Source organism: Taudactylus pleione, unplaced genomic scaffold, assembly GCF_031769625.1.
Source record: "Taudactylus pleione unplaced genomic scaffold, aTauple2 ptg000050l, whole genome shotgun sequence".
In the NCBI taxonomy this organism is placed as follows: domain Eukaryota; kingdom Metazoa; phylum Chordata; class Amphibia; order Anura; family Myobatrachidae; genus Taudactylus; species Taudactylus pleione.
In genome coordinates, this window is record NW_028284452.1 from 2362501 (window position 1) to 2380093 (window position 17593).

At 31.6% G+C, this 17593-nt stretch overlaps 14 non-coding genes across 14 annotated transcripts; all 14 read left to right on the forward strand.

The window, feature by feature from the left end:
- Window positions 1-1032: 1032 nt before the first annotated feature.
- On the forward strand, window positions 1033-1114 carry TRNAS-AGA (transfer RNA serine (anticodon AGA)). The gene has a single exon. It is a non-coding gene; the product is annotated as a tRNA-Ser (tRNA).
- A 1106-nt stretch (window positions 1115-2220) lies between these two features.
- Window positions 2221-2302, forward strand: TRNAS-AGA (transfer RNA serine (anticodon AGA)). The gene has a single exon. It is a non-coding gene; the product is annotated as a tRNA-Ser (tRNA).
- A 1106-nt stretch (window positions 2303-3408) lies between these two features.
- Window positions 3409-3490, forward strand: TRNAS-AGA (transfer RNA serine (anticodon AGA)). The gene has a single exon. It is a non-coding gene; the product is annotated as a tRNA-Ser (tRNA).
- Window positions 3491-4596: 1106 nt separating this feature from the next.
- Window positions 4597-4678, forward strand: TRNAS-AGA (transfer RNA serine (anticodon AGA)). Its single transcript has one exon. It is a non-coding gene; the product is annotated as a tRNA-Ser (tRNA).
- Window positions 4679-5784: 1106 nt separating this feature from the next.
- TRNAS-AGA (transfer RNA serine (anticodon AGA)) lies at window positions 5785-5866 on the forward strand. Its single transcript has one exon. It is a non-coding gene; the product is annotated as a tRNA-Ser (tRNA).
- Window positions 5867-6973: 1107 nt separating this feature from the next.
- On the forward strand, window positions 6974-7055 carry TRNAS-AGA (transfer RNA serine (anticodon AGA)). Its single transcript has one exon. It is a non-coding gene; the product is annotated as a tRNA-Ser (tRNA).
- A 1106-nt stretch (window positions 7056-8161) lies between these two features.
- Window positions 8162-8243, forward strand: TRNAS-AGA (transfer RNA serine (anticodon AGA)). The gene has a single exon. It is a non-coding gene; the product is annotated as a tRNA-Ser (tRNA).
- A 1106-nt stretch (window positions 8244-9349) lies between these two features.
- On the forward strand, window positions 9350-9431 carry TRNAS-AGA (transfer RNA serine (anticodon AGA)). The gene has a single exon. It is a non-coding gene; the product is annotated as a tRNA-Ser (tRNA).
- A 1106-nt stretch (window positions 9432-10537) lies between these two features.
- On the forward strand, window positions 10538-10619 carry TRNAS-AGA (transfer RNA serine (anticodon AGA)). The gene has a single exon. It is a non-coding gene; the product is annotated as a tRNA-Ser (tRNA).
- A 1106-nt stretch (window positions 10620-11725) lies between these two features.
- TRNAS-AGA (transfer RNA serine (anticodon AGA)) lies at window positions 11726-11807 on the forward strand. Its single transcript has one exon. It is a non-coding gene; the product is annotated as a tRNA-Ser (tRNA).
- A 1106-nt stretch (window positions 11808-12913) lies between these two features.
- TRNAS-AGA (transfer RNA serine (anticodon AGA)) lies at window positions 12914-12995 on the forward strand. The gene has a single exon. It is a non-coding gene; the product is annotated as a tRNA-Ser (tRNA).
- Window positions 12996-14101: 1106 nt separating this feature from the next.
- TRNAS-AGA (transfer RNA serine (anticodon AGA)) lies at window positions 14102-14183 on the forward strand. The gene has a single exon. It is a non-coding gene; the product is annotated as a tRNA-Ser (tRNA).
- Window positions 14184-15289: 1106 nt separating this feature from the next.
- Window positions 15290-15371, forward strand: TRNAS-AGA (transfer RNA serine (anticodon AGA)). Its single transcript has one exon. It is a non-coding gene; the product is annotated as a tRNA-Ser (tRNA).
- Window positions 15372-16477: 1106 nt separating this feature from the next.
- TRNAS-AGA (transfer RNA serine (anticodon AGA)) lies at window positions 16478-16559 on the forward strand. The gene has a single exon. It is a non-coding gene; the product is annotated as a tRNA-Ser (tRNA).
- Window positions 16560-17593: the final 1034 nt, after the last annotated feature.

Consider the following 17593-nt stretch of genomic DNA (forward strand, 5'->3'; position numbering starts at 1 on the left):
ATTAGTGCATCAAAATATTTGGGATGCCAGTCTGTTCTCTTTTTTATCTTTCACACATTTTCTTCCATTCATTGAGCCTAAGCCCAGTCACTCTTAGCAGCCACACTGATTACCTTTTATTTATTTGGAAATGCATATTCAATGTCAACATTGAAAGAAATGTTTGTATATCTAGCAAAATATCAAAGACATTTGGCACACTAGAAGGTGCAAAATTAAGATAAATTGTTAGGAGATTAAACTGTTAATCTGTGAGTTCTAAGGTAGATACAAGACAAATTGTGTTTTGATATGGCATATTTTTGATTAGTTGATTTTAATTTACATAAAGAAATTAGCTTTCCATATTTTGGTTTGCTGCAAGATTATATTTGGGCTCCATTATTTCTTGAACAATTAAACAGTTAAAAAAACAAGCTAAATTTGAAAAGTGAAAAAGTGTTGAAGTTTTAAAGCTATATCTAGCAAAATATCAAATACATTTGGTCATTAGAATGTGCAAAATTAAGCCCAATTGTTAGTAGATAAATCTGTTAATTTGTGAGTTCTACGGTAGATACGATTTTGATATGGCATATTTTTGATTAGTTGATTTTAATTTACATATGCAATGTAGCTTTTTCTATATTTTGTTTTGCTGCAATATTATATTTGGGCCCCATTATTTCTTGAACAATTAAACACTTAAAAAAACAAGCTAAATTTGAAAAGTGAAAAGTGTAGATATTTTAAAGTATCTCTTATCTTGATGTAAATGTGGCTACAGATGGAAGATCTATGAAAACTGCTTTCTAAACTAGCTGTTGCCAGATGATAGAAAAATAACAAATTAAAGTTAAACTTCTGACTGTAGAGGAGTTTGGTACAGCAATCCTTAGGTCGCTGGTTCAATTCTGGCTCGAAGGAAACAATTTTTTTTTATTATCTTAGATGGCCATTTATGTAATTTTACACATTCTAAACCATGCAATCCATGCAAAACATAAACCCTTCTCCTAATTATGTTAAGATAAAAACTTTAGCACATGTGAGGTAGTTGTGGCCAAGTGGTTAAGGCGATGGACTAGAAATCCATTGGGGTCTCCCCGCGTAGGTTCAAATCCTGCCGACTACGTGCAGATTGATGTTTTCTTTTTCTTCAAATTTTACCAAATCTTGCAGCTAGTGATGCTAAGAGTGAGAACAGGCATTAGTGCATCAAAATATTTGGGATGCCAGTCTGTTCTCTTTTTTATCTTTCACACATTTTCTTCCATTCATTGAGCCTAAGCCCAGTCACTCTTAGCAGCCACACTGATTACCTTTTATTTATTTGGAAATGCATATTCAATGTCAACATTGAAAGAAATGTTTGTATATCTAGCAAAATATCAAAGACATTTGGCACACTAGAAGGTGCAAAATTAAGATAAATTGTTAGGAGATTAAACTGTTAATCTGTGAGTTCTAAGGTAGATACAAGACAAATTGTGTTTTGATATGGCATATTTTTGATTAGTTGATTTTAATTTACATAAAGAAATTAGCTTTCCATATTTTGGTTTGCTGCAAGATTATATTTGGGCTCCATTATTTCTTGAACAATTAAACAGTTAAAAAAACAAGCTAAATTTGAAAAGTGAAAAAGTGTTGAAGTTTTAAAGCTATATCTAGCAAAATATCAAATACATTTGGTCATTAGAATGTGCAAAATTAAGCCCAATTGTTAGTAGATAAATCTGTTAATTTGTGAGTTCTAAGGTAGATACGATTTTGATATGGCATATTTTTTATTAGTTGATTTTAATTTACATATGCAATGTAGCTTTTTCTATATTTTGTTTTGCTGCAATATTATATTTGGGCCCCATTATTTCTTGAACAATTAAACACTTAAAAAAACAAGCTAAATTTGAAAAGTGAAAAGTGTAGATATTTTAAAGTATCTCTTATCTTGATGTAAATGTGGCTACAGATGGAAGATCTATGAAAACTGCTTTCTAAACTAGCTGTTGCCAGATGATAGAAAAATAACAAATTAAAGTTAAACTTCTGACTGTAGAGGAGTTTGGTACAGCAATCCTTAGGTCGCTGGTTCAATTCTGGCTCGAAGGAAACAATTTTTTTTTATTAGCTTAGATGGCCATTTATGTAATTTTACACATTCTAAACCATGCAATCCATGCAAAACATAAACCCTTCTCCTAATTATGTTAAGATAAAAACTTTAGCACATGTGAGGTAGTTGTGGCCGAGTGGTTAAGGCGATGGACTAGAAATCCATTGGGGTCTCCCCGCGTAGGTTCAAATCCTGCCGACTACGTGCAGATTGATGTTTTCTTTTTCTTCAAATTTTACCAAATCTTGCAGCTAGTGATGCTAAGAGTGAGAACAGGCATTAGTGCATCAAAATATTTGGGATGCCAGTCTGTTCTCTTTTTTATCTTTCACACATTTTCTTCCATTCATTGAGCCTAAGCCCAGTCACTCTTAGCAGCCACACTGATTACCTTTTATTTATTTGGAAATGCATATTCAATGTCAACATTGAAAGAAATGTTTGTATATCTAGCAAAATATCAAAGACATTTGGCACACTAGAAGGTGCAAAATTAAGATCAATTGTTAGGAGATTAATCTGTTAATCTGTGAGTTCTAAGGTAGATACAAGACAAATTGTGTTTTGATATGGCATATTTTTGATTAGTTGATTTTAATTTACATAAAGAAATTAGCTTTCCATATTTTGGTTTGCTGCAAGATTATATTTGGGCTCCATTATTTCTTGAACAATTAAACAGTTAAAAAAACAAGCTAAATTTGAAAAGTGAAAAAGTGTTGAAGTTTTAAAGCTATATCTAGCAAAATATCAAATACATTTGGTCATTAGAATGTGCAAAATTAAGCCCAATTGTTAGTAGATAAATCTGTTAATTTGTGAGTTCTACGGTAGATACGATTTTGATATGGCATATTTTTGATTAGTTGATTTTAATTTACATATGCAATGTAGCTTTTTCTATATTTTGTTTTGCTGCAATATTATATTTGGGCCCCATTATTTCTTGAACAATTAAACACTTAAAAAAACAAGCTAAATTTGAAAAGTGAAAAGTGTAGATATTTTAAAGTATCTCTTATCTTGATGTAAATGTGGCTACAGATGGAAGATCTATGAAAACTGCTTTCTAAACTAGCTGTTGCCAGATGATAGAAAAATAACAAATTAAAGTTAAACTTCTGACTGTAGAGGAGTTTGGTACAGCAATCCTTAGGTCGCTGGTTCAATTCTGGCTCGAAGGAAACAATTTTTTTTTATTATCTTAGATGGCCATTTATGTAATTTTACACATTCTAAACCATGCAATCCATGCAAAACATAAACCCTTCTCCTAATTATGTTAAGATAAAAACTTTAGCACATGTGAGGTAGTTGTGGCCGAGTGGTTAAGGCGATGGACTAGAAATCCATTGGGGTCTCCCCGCGTAGGTTCAAATCCTGCCGACTACGTGCAGATTGATGTTTTCTTTTTCTTCAAATTTTACCAAATCTTGCAGCTAGTGATGCTAAGAGTGAGAACAGGCATTAGTGCATCAAAATATTTGGGATGCCAGTCTGTTCTCTTTTTTATCTTTCACACATTTTCTTCCATTCATTGAGCCTAAGCCCAGTCACTCTTAGCAGCCACACTGATTACCTTTTATTTATTTGGAAATGCATATTCAATGTCAACATTGAAAGAAATGTTTGTATATCTAGCAAAATATCAAAGACATTTGGCACACTAGAAGGTGCAAAATTAAGATAAATTGTTAGGAGATTAAACTGTTAATCTGTGAGTTCTAAGGTAGATACAAGACAAATTGTGTTTTGATATGGCATATTTTTGATTAGTTGATTTTAATTTACATAAAGAAATTAGCTTTCCATATTTTGGTTTGCTGCAAGATTATATTTGGGCTCCATTATTTCTTGAACAATTAAACAGTTAAAAAAACAAGCTAAATTTGAAAAGTGAAAAAGTGTTGAAGTTTTAAAGCTATATCTAGCAAAATATCAAATACATTTGGTCATTAGAATGTGCAAAATTAAGCCCAATTGTTAGTAGATAAATCTGTTAATTTGTGAGTTCTAAGGTAGATACGATTTTGATATGGCATATTTTTTATTAGTTGATTTTAATTTACATATGCAATGTAGCTTTTTCTATATTTTGTTTTGCTGCAATATTATATTTGGGCCCCATTATTTCTTGAACAATTAAACACTTAAAAAAACAAGCTAAATTTGAAAAGTGAAAAGTGTAGATATTTTAAAGTATCTCTTATCTTGATGTAAATGTGGCTACAGATGGAAGATCTATGAAAACTGCTTTCTAAACTAGCTGTTGCCAGATGATAGAAAAATAACAAATTAAAGTTAAACTTCTGACTGTAGAGGAGTTTGGTACAGCAATCCTTAGGTCGCTGGTTCAATTCTGGCTCGAAGGAAACAATTTTTTTTTATTATCTTAGATGGCCATTTATGTAATTTTACACATTCTAAACCATGCAATCCATGCAAAACATAAACCCTTCTCCTAATTATGTTAAGATAAAAACTTTAGCACATGTGAGGTAGTTGTGGCCGAGTGGTTAAGGCGATGGACTAGAAATCCATTGGGGTCTCCCCGCGTAGGTTCAAATCCTGCCGACTACGTGCAGATTGATGTTTTCTTTTTCTTCAAATTTTACCAAATCTTGCAGCTAGTGATGCTAAGAGTGAGAACAGGCATTAGTGCATCAAAATATTTGGGATGCCAGTCTGTTCTCTTTTTTATCTTTCACACATTTTCTTCCATTCATTGAGCCTAAGCCCAGTCACTCTTAGCAGCCACACTGATTACCTTTTATTTATTTGGAAATGCATATTCAATGTCAACATTGAAAGAAATGTTTGTATATCTAGCAAAATATCAAAGACATTTGGCACACTAGAAGGTGCAAAATTAAGATAAATTGTTAGGAGATTAAACTGTTAATCTGTGAGTTCTAAGGTAGATACAAGATAAATTGTGTTTTGATATGGCATATTTTTGATTAGTTGATTTTAATTTACATAAAGAAATTAGCTTTCCATATTTTGGTTTGCTGCAAGATTATATTTGGGCTCCATTATTTCTTGAACAATTAAACAGTTAAAAAAACAAGCTAAATTTGAAAAGTGAAAAAGTGTTGAAGTTTTAAAGCTATATCTAGCAAAATATCAAATACATTTGGTCATTAGAATGTGCAAAATTAAGCCCAATTGTTAGTAGATAAATCTGTTAATTTGTGAGTTCTAAGGTAGATACGATTTTGATATGGCATATTTTTTATTAGTTGATTTTAATTTACATATGCAATGTAGCTTTTTCTATATTTTGTTTTGCTGCAATATTATATTTGGGCCCCATTATTTCTTGAACAATTAAACACTTAAAAAAACAAGCTAAATTTGAAAAGTGAAAAGTGTAGATATTTTAAAGTATCTCTTATCTTGATGTAAATGTGGCTACAGATGGAAGATCTATGAAAACTGCTTTCTAAACTAGCTGTTGCCAGATGATAGAAAAATAACAAATTTAAGTTAAACTTCTGACTGTAGAGGAGTTTGGTACAGCAATCCTTAGGTCGCTGGTTCAATTCTGGCTCGAAGGAAACAATTTTTTTTTATTATCTTAGATGGCCATTTATGTAATTTTACACATTCTAAACCATGCAATCCATGCAAAACATAAACCCTTCTCCTAATTATGTTAAAATAAAAACTTTAGCACATGTGAGGTAGTTGTGGCTGAGTGGTTAAGGCGATGGACTAGAAATCCATTGGGGTCTCCCCGCGTAGGTTCAAATCCTGCTGACTATGTGCAGATTGATGTTTTCTTTTTCTTCAAATTTTACCAAATCTTGCAGCTAGTGATGCTAAGAGTGAGAACAGGCATTAGTGCATCAAAATATTTGGGATGCCAGTCTGTTCTCTTTTTTATCTTTCACACATTTTCTTCCATTCATTGAGCCTAAGCCCAGTCACTCTTAGCAGCCACACTGATTACCTTTTATTTATTTGGAAATGCATATTCAATGTCAACATTGAAAGAAATGTTTGTATATCTAGCAAAATATCAAAGACATTTGGCACACTAGAAGGTGCAAAATTAAGATCAATTGTTAGGAGATTAATCTGTTAATCTGTGAGTTCTAAGGTAGATACAAGACAAATTGTGTTTTGATATGGCATATTTTTGATTAGTTGATTTTAATTTACATAAAGAAATTAGCTTTCCATATTTTGGTTTGCTGCAAGATTATATTTGGGCTCCATTATTTCTTGAACAATTAAACAGTTAAAAAAACAAGCTAAATTTGAAAAGTGAAAAAGTGTTGAAGTTTTAAAGCTATATCTAGCAAAATATCAAATACATTTGGTCATTAGAATGTGCAAAATTAAGCCCAATTGTTAGTAGATAAATCTGTTAATTTGTGAGTTCTAAGGTAGATACGATTTTGATATGGCATATTTTTGATTAGTTGATTTTAATTTACATATGCAATGTAGCTTTTTCTATATTTTGTTTTGCTGCAATATTATATTTGGGCCCCATTATTTCTTGAACAATTAAACACTTAAAAAAACAAGCTAAATTTGAAAAGTGAAAAAGTGTTGATATTTTAAAGTATCTCTAATCTTGATGTGAATGTGGCTACAGATGGAAGATCTATGAAAACTGCTTTCTAAACTAGCTGTTGCCAGATGATAGAAAAATAACAAATTAAAGTTAAACTTCTGACTGTAGAGGAGTTTGGTACAGCAATCCTTAGGTCGCTGGTTCAATTCTGGCTCGAAGGAAACAATTTTTTTTTATTATCTTAGATGGCCATTTATGTAATTTTACACATTCTAAACCATGCAATCCATGCAAAACATAAACCCTTCTCCTAATTATGTTAAGATAAAAACTTTAGCACATGTGAGGTAGTTGTGGCCGAGTGGTTAAGGCGATGGACTAGAAATCCATTGGGGTCTCCCCGCGTAGGTTCAAATCCTGCCGACTACGTGCAGATTGATGTTTTCTTTTTCTTCAAATTTTACCAAATCTTGCAGCTAGTGATGCTAAGAGTGAGAACAGGCATTAGTGCATCAAAATATTTGGGATGCCAGTCTGTTCTCTTTTTTATCTTTCACACATTTTCTTCCATTCATTGAGCCTAAGCCCAGTCACTCTTAGCAGCCACACTGATTACCTTTTATTTATTTGGAAATGCATATTCAATGTCAACATTGAAAGAAATGTTTGTATATCTAGCAAAATATCAAAGACATTTGGCACACTAGAAGGTGCAAAATTAAGATAAATTGTTAGGAGATTAAACTGTTAATCTGTGAGTTCTAAGGTAGATACAAGACAAATTGTGTTTTGATATGGCATATTTTTGATTAGTTGATTTTAATTTACATAAAGAAATTAGCTTTCCATATTTTGGTTTGCTGCAAGATTATATTTGGGCTCCATTATTTCTTGAACAATTAAACAGTTAAAAAAACAAGCTAAATTTGAAAAGTGAAAAAGTGTTGAAGTTTTAAAGCTATATCTAGCAAAATATCAAATACATTTGGTCATTAGAATGTGCAAAATTAAGCCCAATTGTTAGTAGATAAATCTGTTAATTTGTGAGTTCTAAGGTAGATACGATTTTGATATGGCATATTTTTTATTAGTTGATTTTAATTTACATATGCAATGTAGCTTTTTCTATATTTTGTTTTGCTGCAATATTATATTTGGGCCCCATTATTTCTTGAACAATTAAACACTTAAAAAAACAAGCTAAATTTGAAAAGTGAAAAGTGTAGATATTTTAAAGTATCTCTTATCTTGATGTAAATGTGGCTACAGATGGAAGATCTATGAAAACTGCTTTCTAAACTAGCTGTTGCCAGATGATAGAAAAATAACAAATTAAAGTTAAACTTCTGACTGTAGAGGAGTTTGGTACAGCAATCCTTAGGTCGCTGGTTCAATTCTGGCTCGAAGGAAACAATTTTTTTTTATTATCTTAGATGGCCATTTATGTAATTTTACACATTCTAAACCATGCAATCCATGCAAAACATAAACCCTTCTCCTAATTATGTTAAGATAAAAACTTTAGCACATGTGAGGTAGTTGTGGCCGAGTGGTTAAGGCGATGGACTAGAAATCCATTGGGGTCTCCCCGCGTAGGTTCAAATCCTGCCGACTACGTGCAGATTGATGTTTTCTTTTTCTTCAAATTTTACCAAATCTTGCAGCTAGTGATGCTAAGAGTGAGAACAGGCATTAGTGCATCAAAATATTTGGGATGCCAGTCTGTTCTCTTTTTTATCTTTCACACATTTTCTTCCATTCATTGAGCCTAAGCCCAGTCACTCTTAGCAGCCACACTGATTACCTTTTATTTATTTGGAAATGCATATTCAATGTCAACATTGAAAGAAATGTTTGTATATCTAGCAAAATATCAAAGACATTTGGCACACTAGAAGGTGCAAAATTAAGATCAATTGTTAGGAGATTAATCTGTTAATCTGTGAGTTCTAAGGTAGATACAAGACAAATTGTGTTTTGATATGGCATATTTTTGATTAGTTGATTTTAATTTACATAAAGAAATTAGCTTTCCATATTTTGGTTTGCTGCAAGATTATATTTGGGCTCCATTATTTCTTGAACAATTAAACAGTTAAAAAAACAAGCTAAATTTGAAAAGTGAAAAAGTGTTGAAGTTTTAAAGCTATATCTAGCAAAATATCAAATACATTTGGTCATTAGAATGTGCAAAATTAAGCCCAATTGTTAGTAGATAAATCTGTTAATTTGTGAGTTCTACGGTAGATACGATTTTGATATGGCATATTTTTGATTAGTTGATTTTAATTTACATATGCAATGTAGCTTTTTCTATATTTTGTTTTGCTGCAATATTATATTTGGGCCCCATTATTTCTTGAACAATTAAACACTTAAAAAAACAAGCTAAATTTGAAAAGTGAAAAGTGTAGATATTTTAAAGTATCTCTTATCTTGATGTAAATGTGGCTACAGATGGAAGATCTATGAAAACTGCTTTCTAAACTAGCTGTTGCCAGATGATAGAAAAATAACAAATTAAAGTTAAACTTCTGACTGTAGAGGAGTTTGGTACAGCAATCCTTAGGTCGCTGGTTCAATTCTGGCTCGAAGGAAACAATTTTTTTTTATTATCTTAGATGGCCATTTATGTAATTTTACACATTCTAAACCATGCAATCCATGCAAAACATAAACCCTTCTCCTAATTATGTTAAGATAAAAACTTTAGCACATGTGAGGTAGTTGTGGCCGAGTGGTTAAGGCGATGGACTAGAAATCCATTGGGGTCTCCCCGCGTAGGTTCAAATCCTGCCGACTACGTGCAGATTGATGTTTTCTTTTTCTTCAAATTTTACCAAATCTTGCAGCTAGTGATGCTAAGAGTGAGAACAGGCATTAGTGCATCAAAATATTTGGGATGCCAGTCTGTTCTCTTTTTTATCTTTCACACATTTTCTTCCATTCATTGAGCCTAAGCCCAGTCACTCTTAGCAGCCACACTGATTACCTTTTATTTATTTGGAAATGCATATTCAATGTCAACATTGAAAGAAATGTTTGTATATCTAGCAAAATATCAAAGACATTTGGCACACTAGAAGGTGCAAAATTAAGATCAATTGTTAGGAGATTAATCTGTTAATCTGTGAGTTCTAAGGTAGATACAAGACAAATTGTGTTTTGATATGGCATATTTTTGATTAGTTGATTTTAATTTACATAAAGAAATTAGCTTTCCATATTTTGGTTTGCTGCAAGATTATATTTGGGCTCCATTATTTCTTGAACAATTAAACAGTTAAAAAAACAAGCTAAATTTGAAAAGTGAAAAAGTGTTGAAGTTTTAAAGCTATATCTAGCAAAATATCAAATACATTTGGTCATTAGAATGTGCAAAATTAAGCCCAATTGTTAGTAGATAAATCTGTTAATTTGTGAGTTCTAAGGTAGATACGATTTTGATATGGCATATTTTTGATTAGTTGATTTTAATTTACATATGCAATGTAGCTTTTTCTATATTTTGTTTTGCTGCAATATTATATTTGGGCCCCATTATTTCTTGAACAATTAAACACTTAAAAAAACAAGCTAAATTTGAAAAGTGAAAAGTGTAGATATTTTAAAGTATCTCTTATCTTGATGTAAATGTGGCTACAGATGGAAGATCTATGAAAACTGCTTTCTAAACTAGCTGTTGCCAGATGATAGAAAAATAACAAATTAAAGTTAAACTTCTGACTGTAGAGGAGTTTGGTACAGCAATCCTTAGGTCGCTGGTTCAATTCTGGCTCGAAGGAAACAATTTTTTTTTATTATCTTAGATGGCCATTTATGTAATTTTACACATTCTAAACCATGCAATCCATGCAAAACATAAACCCTTCTCCTAATTATGTTAAGATAAAAACTTTAGCACATGTGAGGTAGTTGTGGCCGAGTGGTTAAGGCGATGGACTAGAAATCCATTGGGGTCTCCCCGCGTAGGTTCAAATCCTGCCGACTACGTGCAGATTGATGTTTTCTTTTTCTTCAAATTTTACCAAATCTTGCAGCTAGTGATGCTAAGAGTGAGAACAGGCATTAGTGCATCAAAATATTTGGGATGCCAGTCTGTTCTCTTTTTTATCTTTCACACATTTTCTTCCATTCATTGAGCCTAAGCCCAGTCACTCTTAGCAGCCACACTGATTACCTTTTATTTATTTGGAAATGCATATTCAATGTCAACATTGAAAGAAATGTTTGTATATCTAGCAAAATATCAAAGACATTTGGCACACTAGAAGGTGCAAAATTAAGATAAATTGTTAGGAGATTAAACTGTTAATCTGTGAGTTCTAAGGTAGATACAAGATAAATTGTGTTTTGATATGGCATATTTTTGATTAGTTGATTTTAATTTACATAAAGAAATTAGCTTTCCATATTTTGGTTTGCTGCAAGATTATATTTGGGCTCCATTATTTCTTGAACAATTAAACAGTTAAAAAAACAAGCTAAATTTGAAAAGTGAAAAAGTGTTGAAGTTTTAAAGCTATATCTAGCAAAATATCAAATACATTTGGTCATTAGAATGTGCAAAATTAAGCCCAATTGTTAGTAGATAAATCTGTTAATTTGTGAGTTCTAAGGTAGATACGATTTTGATATGGCATATTTTTTATTAGTTGATTTTAATTTACATATGCAATGTAGCTTTTTCTATATTTTGTTTTGCTGCAATATTATATTTGGGCCCCATTATTTCTTGAACAATTAAACACTTAAAAAAACAAGCTAAATTTGAAAAGTGAAAAGTGTAGATATTTTAAAGTATCTCTTATCTTGATGTAAATGTGGCTACAGATGGAAGATCTATGAAAACTGCTTTCTAAACTAGCTGTTGCCAGATGATAGAAAAATAACAAATTTAAGTTAAACTTCTGACTGTAGAGGAGTTTGGTACAGCAATCCTTAGGTCGCTGGTTCAATTCTGGCTCGAAGGAAACAATTTTTTTTTATTATCTTAGATGGCCATTTATGTAATTTTACACATTCTAAACCATGCAATCCATGCAAAACATAAACCCTTCTCCTAATTATGTTAAAATAAAAACTTTAGCACATGTGAGGTAGTTGTGGCTGAGTGGTTAAGGCGATGGACTAGAAATCCATTGGGGTCTCCCCGCGTAGGTTCAAATCCTGCTGACTATGTGCAGATTGATGTTTTCTTTTTCTTCAAATTTTACCAAATCTTGCAGCTAGTGATGCTAAGAGTGAGAACAGGCATTAGTGCATCAAAATATTTGGGATGCCAGTCTGTTCTCTTTTTTATCTTTCACACATTTTCTTCCATTCATTGAGCCTAAGCCCAGTCACTCTTAGCAGCCACACTGATTACCTTTTATTTATTTGGAAATGCATATTCAATGTCAACATTGAAAGAAATGTTTGTATATCTAGCAAAATATCAAAGACATTTGGCACACTAGAAGGTGCAAAATTAAGATCAATTGTTAGGAGATTAATCTGTTAATCTGTGAGTTCTAAGGTAGATACAAGACAAATTGTGTTTTGATATGGCATATTTTTGATTAGTTGATTTTAATTTACATAAAGAAATTAGCTTTCCATATTTTGGTTTGCTGCAAGATTATATTTGGGCTCCATTATTTCTTGAACAATTAAACAGTTAAAAAAACAAGCTAAATTTGAAAAGTGAAAAAGTGTTGAAGTTTTAAAGCTATATCTAGCAAAATATCAAATACATTTGGTCATTAGAATGTGCAAAATTAAGCCCAATTGTTAGTAGATAAATCTGTTAATTTGTGAGTTCTAAGGTAGATACGATTTTGATATGGCATATTTTTGATTAGTTGATTTTAATTTACATATGCAATGTAGCTTTTTCTATATTTTGTTTTGCTGCAATATTATATTTGGGCCCCATTATTTCTTGAACAATTAAACACTTAAAAAAACAAGCTAAATTTGAAAAGTGAAAAGTGTAGATATTTTAAAGTATCTCTTATCTTGATGTAAATGTGGCTACAGATGGAAGATCTATGAAAACTGCTTTCTAAACTAGCTGTTGCCAGATGATAGAAAAATAACAAATTTAAGTTAAACTTCTGACTGTAGAGGAGTTTGGTACAGCAATCCTTAGGTCGCTGGTTCAATTCTGGCTCGAAGGAAACAATTTTTTTTTATTATCTTAGATGGCCATTTATGTAATTTTACACATTCTAAACCATGCAATCCATGCAAAACATAAACCCTTCTCCTAATTATGTTAAAATAAAAACTTTAGCACATGTGAGGTAGTTGTGGCTGAGTGGTTAAGGCGATGGACTAGAAATCCATTGGGGTCTCCCCGCGTAGGTTCAAATCCTGCTGACTATGTGCAGATTGATGTTTTCTTTTTCTTCAAATTTTACCAAATCTTGCAGCTAGTGATGCTAAGAGTGAGAACAGGCATTAGTGCATCAAAATATTTGGGATGCCAGTCTGTTCTCTTTTTTATCTTTCACACATTTTCTTCCATTCATTGAGCCTAAGCCCAGTCACTCTTAGCAGCCACACTGATTACCTTTTATTTATTTGGAAATGCATATTCAATGTCAACATTGAAAGAAATGTTTGTATATCTAGCAAAATATCAAAGACATTTGGCACACTAGAAGGTGCAAAATTAAGATCAATTGTTAGGAGATTAATCTGTTAATCTGTGAGTTCTAAGGTAGATACAAGACAAATTGTGTTTTGATATGGCATATTTTTGATTAGTTGATTTTAATTTACATAAAGAAATTAGCTTTCCATATTTTGGTTTGCTGCAAGATTATATTTGGGCTCCATTATTTCTTGAACAATTAAACAGTTAAAAAAACAAGCTAAATTTGAAAAGTGAAAAAGTGTTGAAGTTTTAAAGCTATATCTAGCAAAATATCAAATACATTTGGTCATTAGAATGTGCAAAATTAAGCCCAATTGTTAGTAGATAAATCTGTTAATTTGTGAGTTCTACGGTAGATACGATTTTGATATGGCATATTTTTGATTAGTTGATTTTAATTTACATATGCAATGTAGCTTTTTCTATATTTTGTTTTGCTGCAATATTATATTTGGGCCCCATTATTTCTTGAACAATTAAACACTTAAAAAAACAAGCTAAATTTGAAAAGTGAAAAGTGTAGATATTTTAAAGTATCTCTTATCTTGATGTAAATGTGGCTACAGATGGAAGATCTATGAAAACTGCTTTCTAAACTAGCTGTTGCCAGATGATAGAAAAATAACAAATTTAAGTTAAACTTCTGACTGTAGAGGAGTTTGGTACAGCAATCCTTAGGTCGCTGGTTCAATTCTGGCTCGAAGGAAACAATTTTTTTTTATTATCTTAGATGGCCATTTATGTAATTTTACACATTCTAAACCATGCAATCCATGCAAAACATAAACCCTTCTCCTAATTATGTTAAAATAAAAACTTTAGCACATGTGAGGTAGTTGTGGCCGAGTGGTTAAGGCGATGGACTAGAAATCCATTGGGGTCTCCCCGCGTAGGTTCAAATCCTGCCGACTACGTGCAGATTGATGTTTTCTTTTTCTTCAAATTTTACCAAATCTTGCAGCTAGTGATGCTAAGAGTGAGAACAGGCATTAGTGCATCAAAATATTTGGGATGCCAGTCTGTTCTCTTTTTTATCTTTCACACATTTTCTTCCATTCATTGAGCCTAAGCCCAGTCACTCTTAGCAGCCACACTGATTACCTTTTATTTATTTGGAAATGCATATTCAATGTCAACATTGAAAGAAATGTTTGTATATCTAGCAAAATATCAAAGACATTTGGCACACTAGAAGGTGCAAAATTAAGATCAATTGTTAGGAGATTAATCTGTTAATCTGTGAGTTCTAAGGTAGATACAAGACAAATTGTGTTTTGATATGGCATATTTTTGATTAGTTGATTTTAATTTACATAAAGAAATTAGCTTTCCATATTTTGGTTTGCTGCAAGATTATATTTGGGCTCCATTATTTCTTGAACAATTAAACAGTTAAAAAAACAAGCTAAATTTGAAAAGTGAAAAAGTGTTGAAGTTTTAAAGCTATATCTAGCAAAATATCAAATACATTTGGTCATTAGACTGTGCAAAATTAAGCCCAATTGTTAGTAGATAAATCTGTTAATTTGTGAGTTCTACGGTAGATACGATTTTGATATGGCATATTTTTGATTAGTTGATTTTAATTTACATATGCAATGTAGCTTTTTCTATATTTTGTTTTGCTGCAATATTATATTTGGGCCCCATTATTTCTTGAACAATTAAACACTTAAAAAAACAAGCTAAATTTGAAAAGTGAAAAGTGTAGATATTTTAAAGTATCTCTTATCTTGATGTAAATGTGGCTACAGATGGAAGATCTATGAAAACTGCTTTCTAAACTAGCTGTTGCCAGATGATAGAAAAATAACAAATTTAAGTTAAACTTCTGACTGTAGAGGAGTTTGGTACAGCAATCCTTAGGTCGCTGGTTCAATTCTGGCTCGAAGGAAACAATTTTTTTTTATTATCTTAGATGGCCATTTATGTAATTTTACACATTCTAAACCATGCAATCCATGCAAAACATAAACCCTTCTCCTAATTATGTTAAAATAAAAACTTTAGCACATGTGAGGTAGTTGTGGCCGAGTGGTTAAGGCGATGGACTAGAAATCCATTGGGGTCTCCCCGCGTAGGTTCAAATCCTGCCGACTACGTGCAGATTGACGTTTTCTTTTTCTTAAAATTTTACCAAATCTTGCAGCTAGTGATGCTAAGAGTGAGAACAGGCATTAGTGCATCAAAATATTTGGGATGCCAGTCTGTTCTCTTTTTTATCTTTCACACATTTTCTTCCATTCATTGAGCCTAAGCCCAGTCACTCTTAGCAGCCACACTGATTACCTTTTATTTATTTGGAAATGCATATTCAATGTCAACATTGAAAGAAATGTTTGTATATCTAGCAAAATATCAAAGACATTTGGCACACTAGAAGGTGCAAAATTAAGATCAATTGTTAGGAGATTAAACTGTTAATCTGTGAGTTCTAAGGTAGATACAAGACAAATTGTGTTTTGATATGGCATATTTTTGATTAGTTGATTTTAATTTACATAAAGAAATTAGCTTTCCATATTTTGGTTTGCTGCAAGATTATATTTGGGCTCCATTATTTCTTGAACAATTAAACAGTTAAAAAAACAAGCTAAATTTGAAAAGTGAAAAAGTGTTGAAGTTTTAAAGCTATATCTAGCAAAATATCAAATACATTTGGTCATTAGAATGTGCAAAATTAAGCCCAATTGTTAGTAGATAAATCTGTTAATTTGTGAGTTCTAAGGTAGATACGATTTTGATATGGCATATTTTTGATTAGTTGATTTTAATTTACATATGCAATGTAGCTTTTTCTATATTTTGTTTTGCTGCAATATTATATTTGGGCCCCATTATTTCTTGAACAATTAAACACTTAAAAAAACAAGCTAAATTTGAAAAGTGAAAAGTGTAGATATTTTAAAGTATCTCTTATCTTGATGTAAATGTGGCTACAGATGGAAGATCTATGAAAACTGCTTTCTAAACTAGCTGTTGCCAGATGATAGAAAAATAACAAATTTAAGTTAAACTTCTGACTGTAGAGGAGTTTGGTACAGCAATCCTTAGGTCGCTGGTTCAATTCTGGCTCGAAGGAAACAATTTTTTTTTATTATCTTAGATGGCCATTTATGTAATTTTACACATTCTAAACCATGCAATCCATGCAAAACATAAACCCTTCTCCTAATTATGTTAAAATAAAAACTTTAGCACATGTGAGGTAGTTGTGGCTGAGTGGTTAAGGCGATGGACTAGAAATCCATTGGGGTCTCCCCGCGTAGGTTCAAATCCTGCTGACTACGTGCAGATTGATGTTTTCTTTTTCTTCAAATTTTACCAAATCTTGCAGCTAGTGATGCTAAGAGTGAGAACAGGCATTAGTGCATCAAAATATTTGGGATGCCAGTCTGTTCTCTTTTTTATCTTTCACACATTTTCTTCCATTCATTGAGCCTAAGCCCAGTCACTCTTAGCAGCCACACTGATTACCTTTTATTTATTTGGAAATGCATATTCAATGTCAACATTGAAAGAAATGTTTGTATATCTAGCAAAATATCAAAGACATTTGGCACACTAGAAGGTGCAAAATTAAGATCAATTGTTAGGAGATTAATCTGTTAATCTGTGAGTTCTAAGGTAGATACAAGACAAATTGTGTTTTGATATGGCATATTTTTGATTAGTTGATTTTAATTTACATAAAGAAATTAGCTTTCCATATTTTGGTTTGCTGCAAGATTATATTTGGGCTCCATTATTTCTTGAACAATTAAACAGTTAAAAAAACAAGCTAAATTTGAAAAGTGAAAAAGTGTTGAAGTTTTAAAGCTATATCTAGCAAAATATCAAATACATTTGGTCATTAGAATGTGCAAAATTAAGCCCAATTGTTAGTAGATAAATCTGTTAATTTGTGAGTTCTAAGGTAGATACGATTTTGATATGGCATATTTTTGATTAGTTGATTTTAATTTACATATGCAATGTAGCTTTTTCTATATTTTGTTTTGCTGCAATATTATATTTGGGCCCCATTATTTCTTGAACAATTAAACACTTAAAAAAACAAGCTAAATTTGAAAAGTGAAAAGTGTAGATATTTTAAAGTATCTCTTATCTTGATGTAAATGTGGCTACAGATGGAAGATCTATGAAAACTGCATTCTAAACTAGCTGTTGCCAGATGATAGAAAAATAACAAATTTAAGTTAAACTTCTGACTGTAGAGGAGTTTGGTACAGCAATCCTTAGGTCGCTGGTTCAATTCTGGCTCGAAGGAAACAATTTTTTTTTATTATCTTAGATGGCCATTTATGTAATTTTACACATTCTA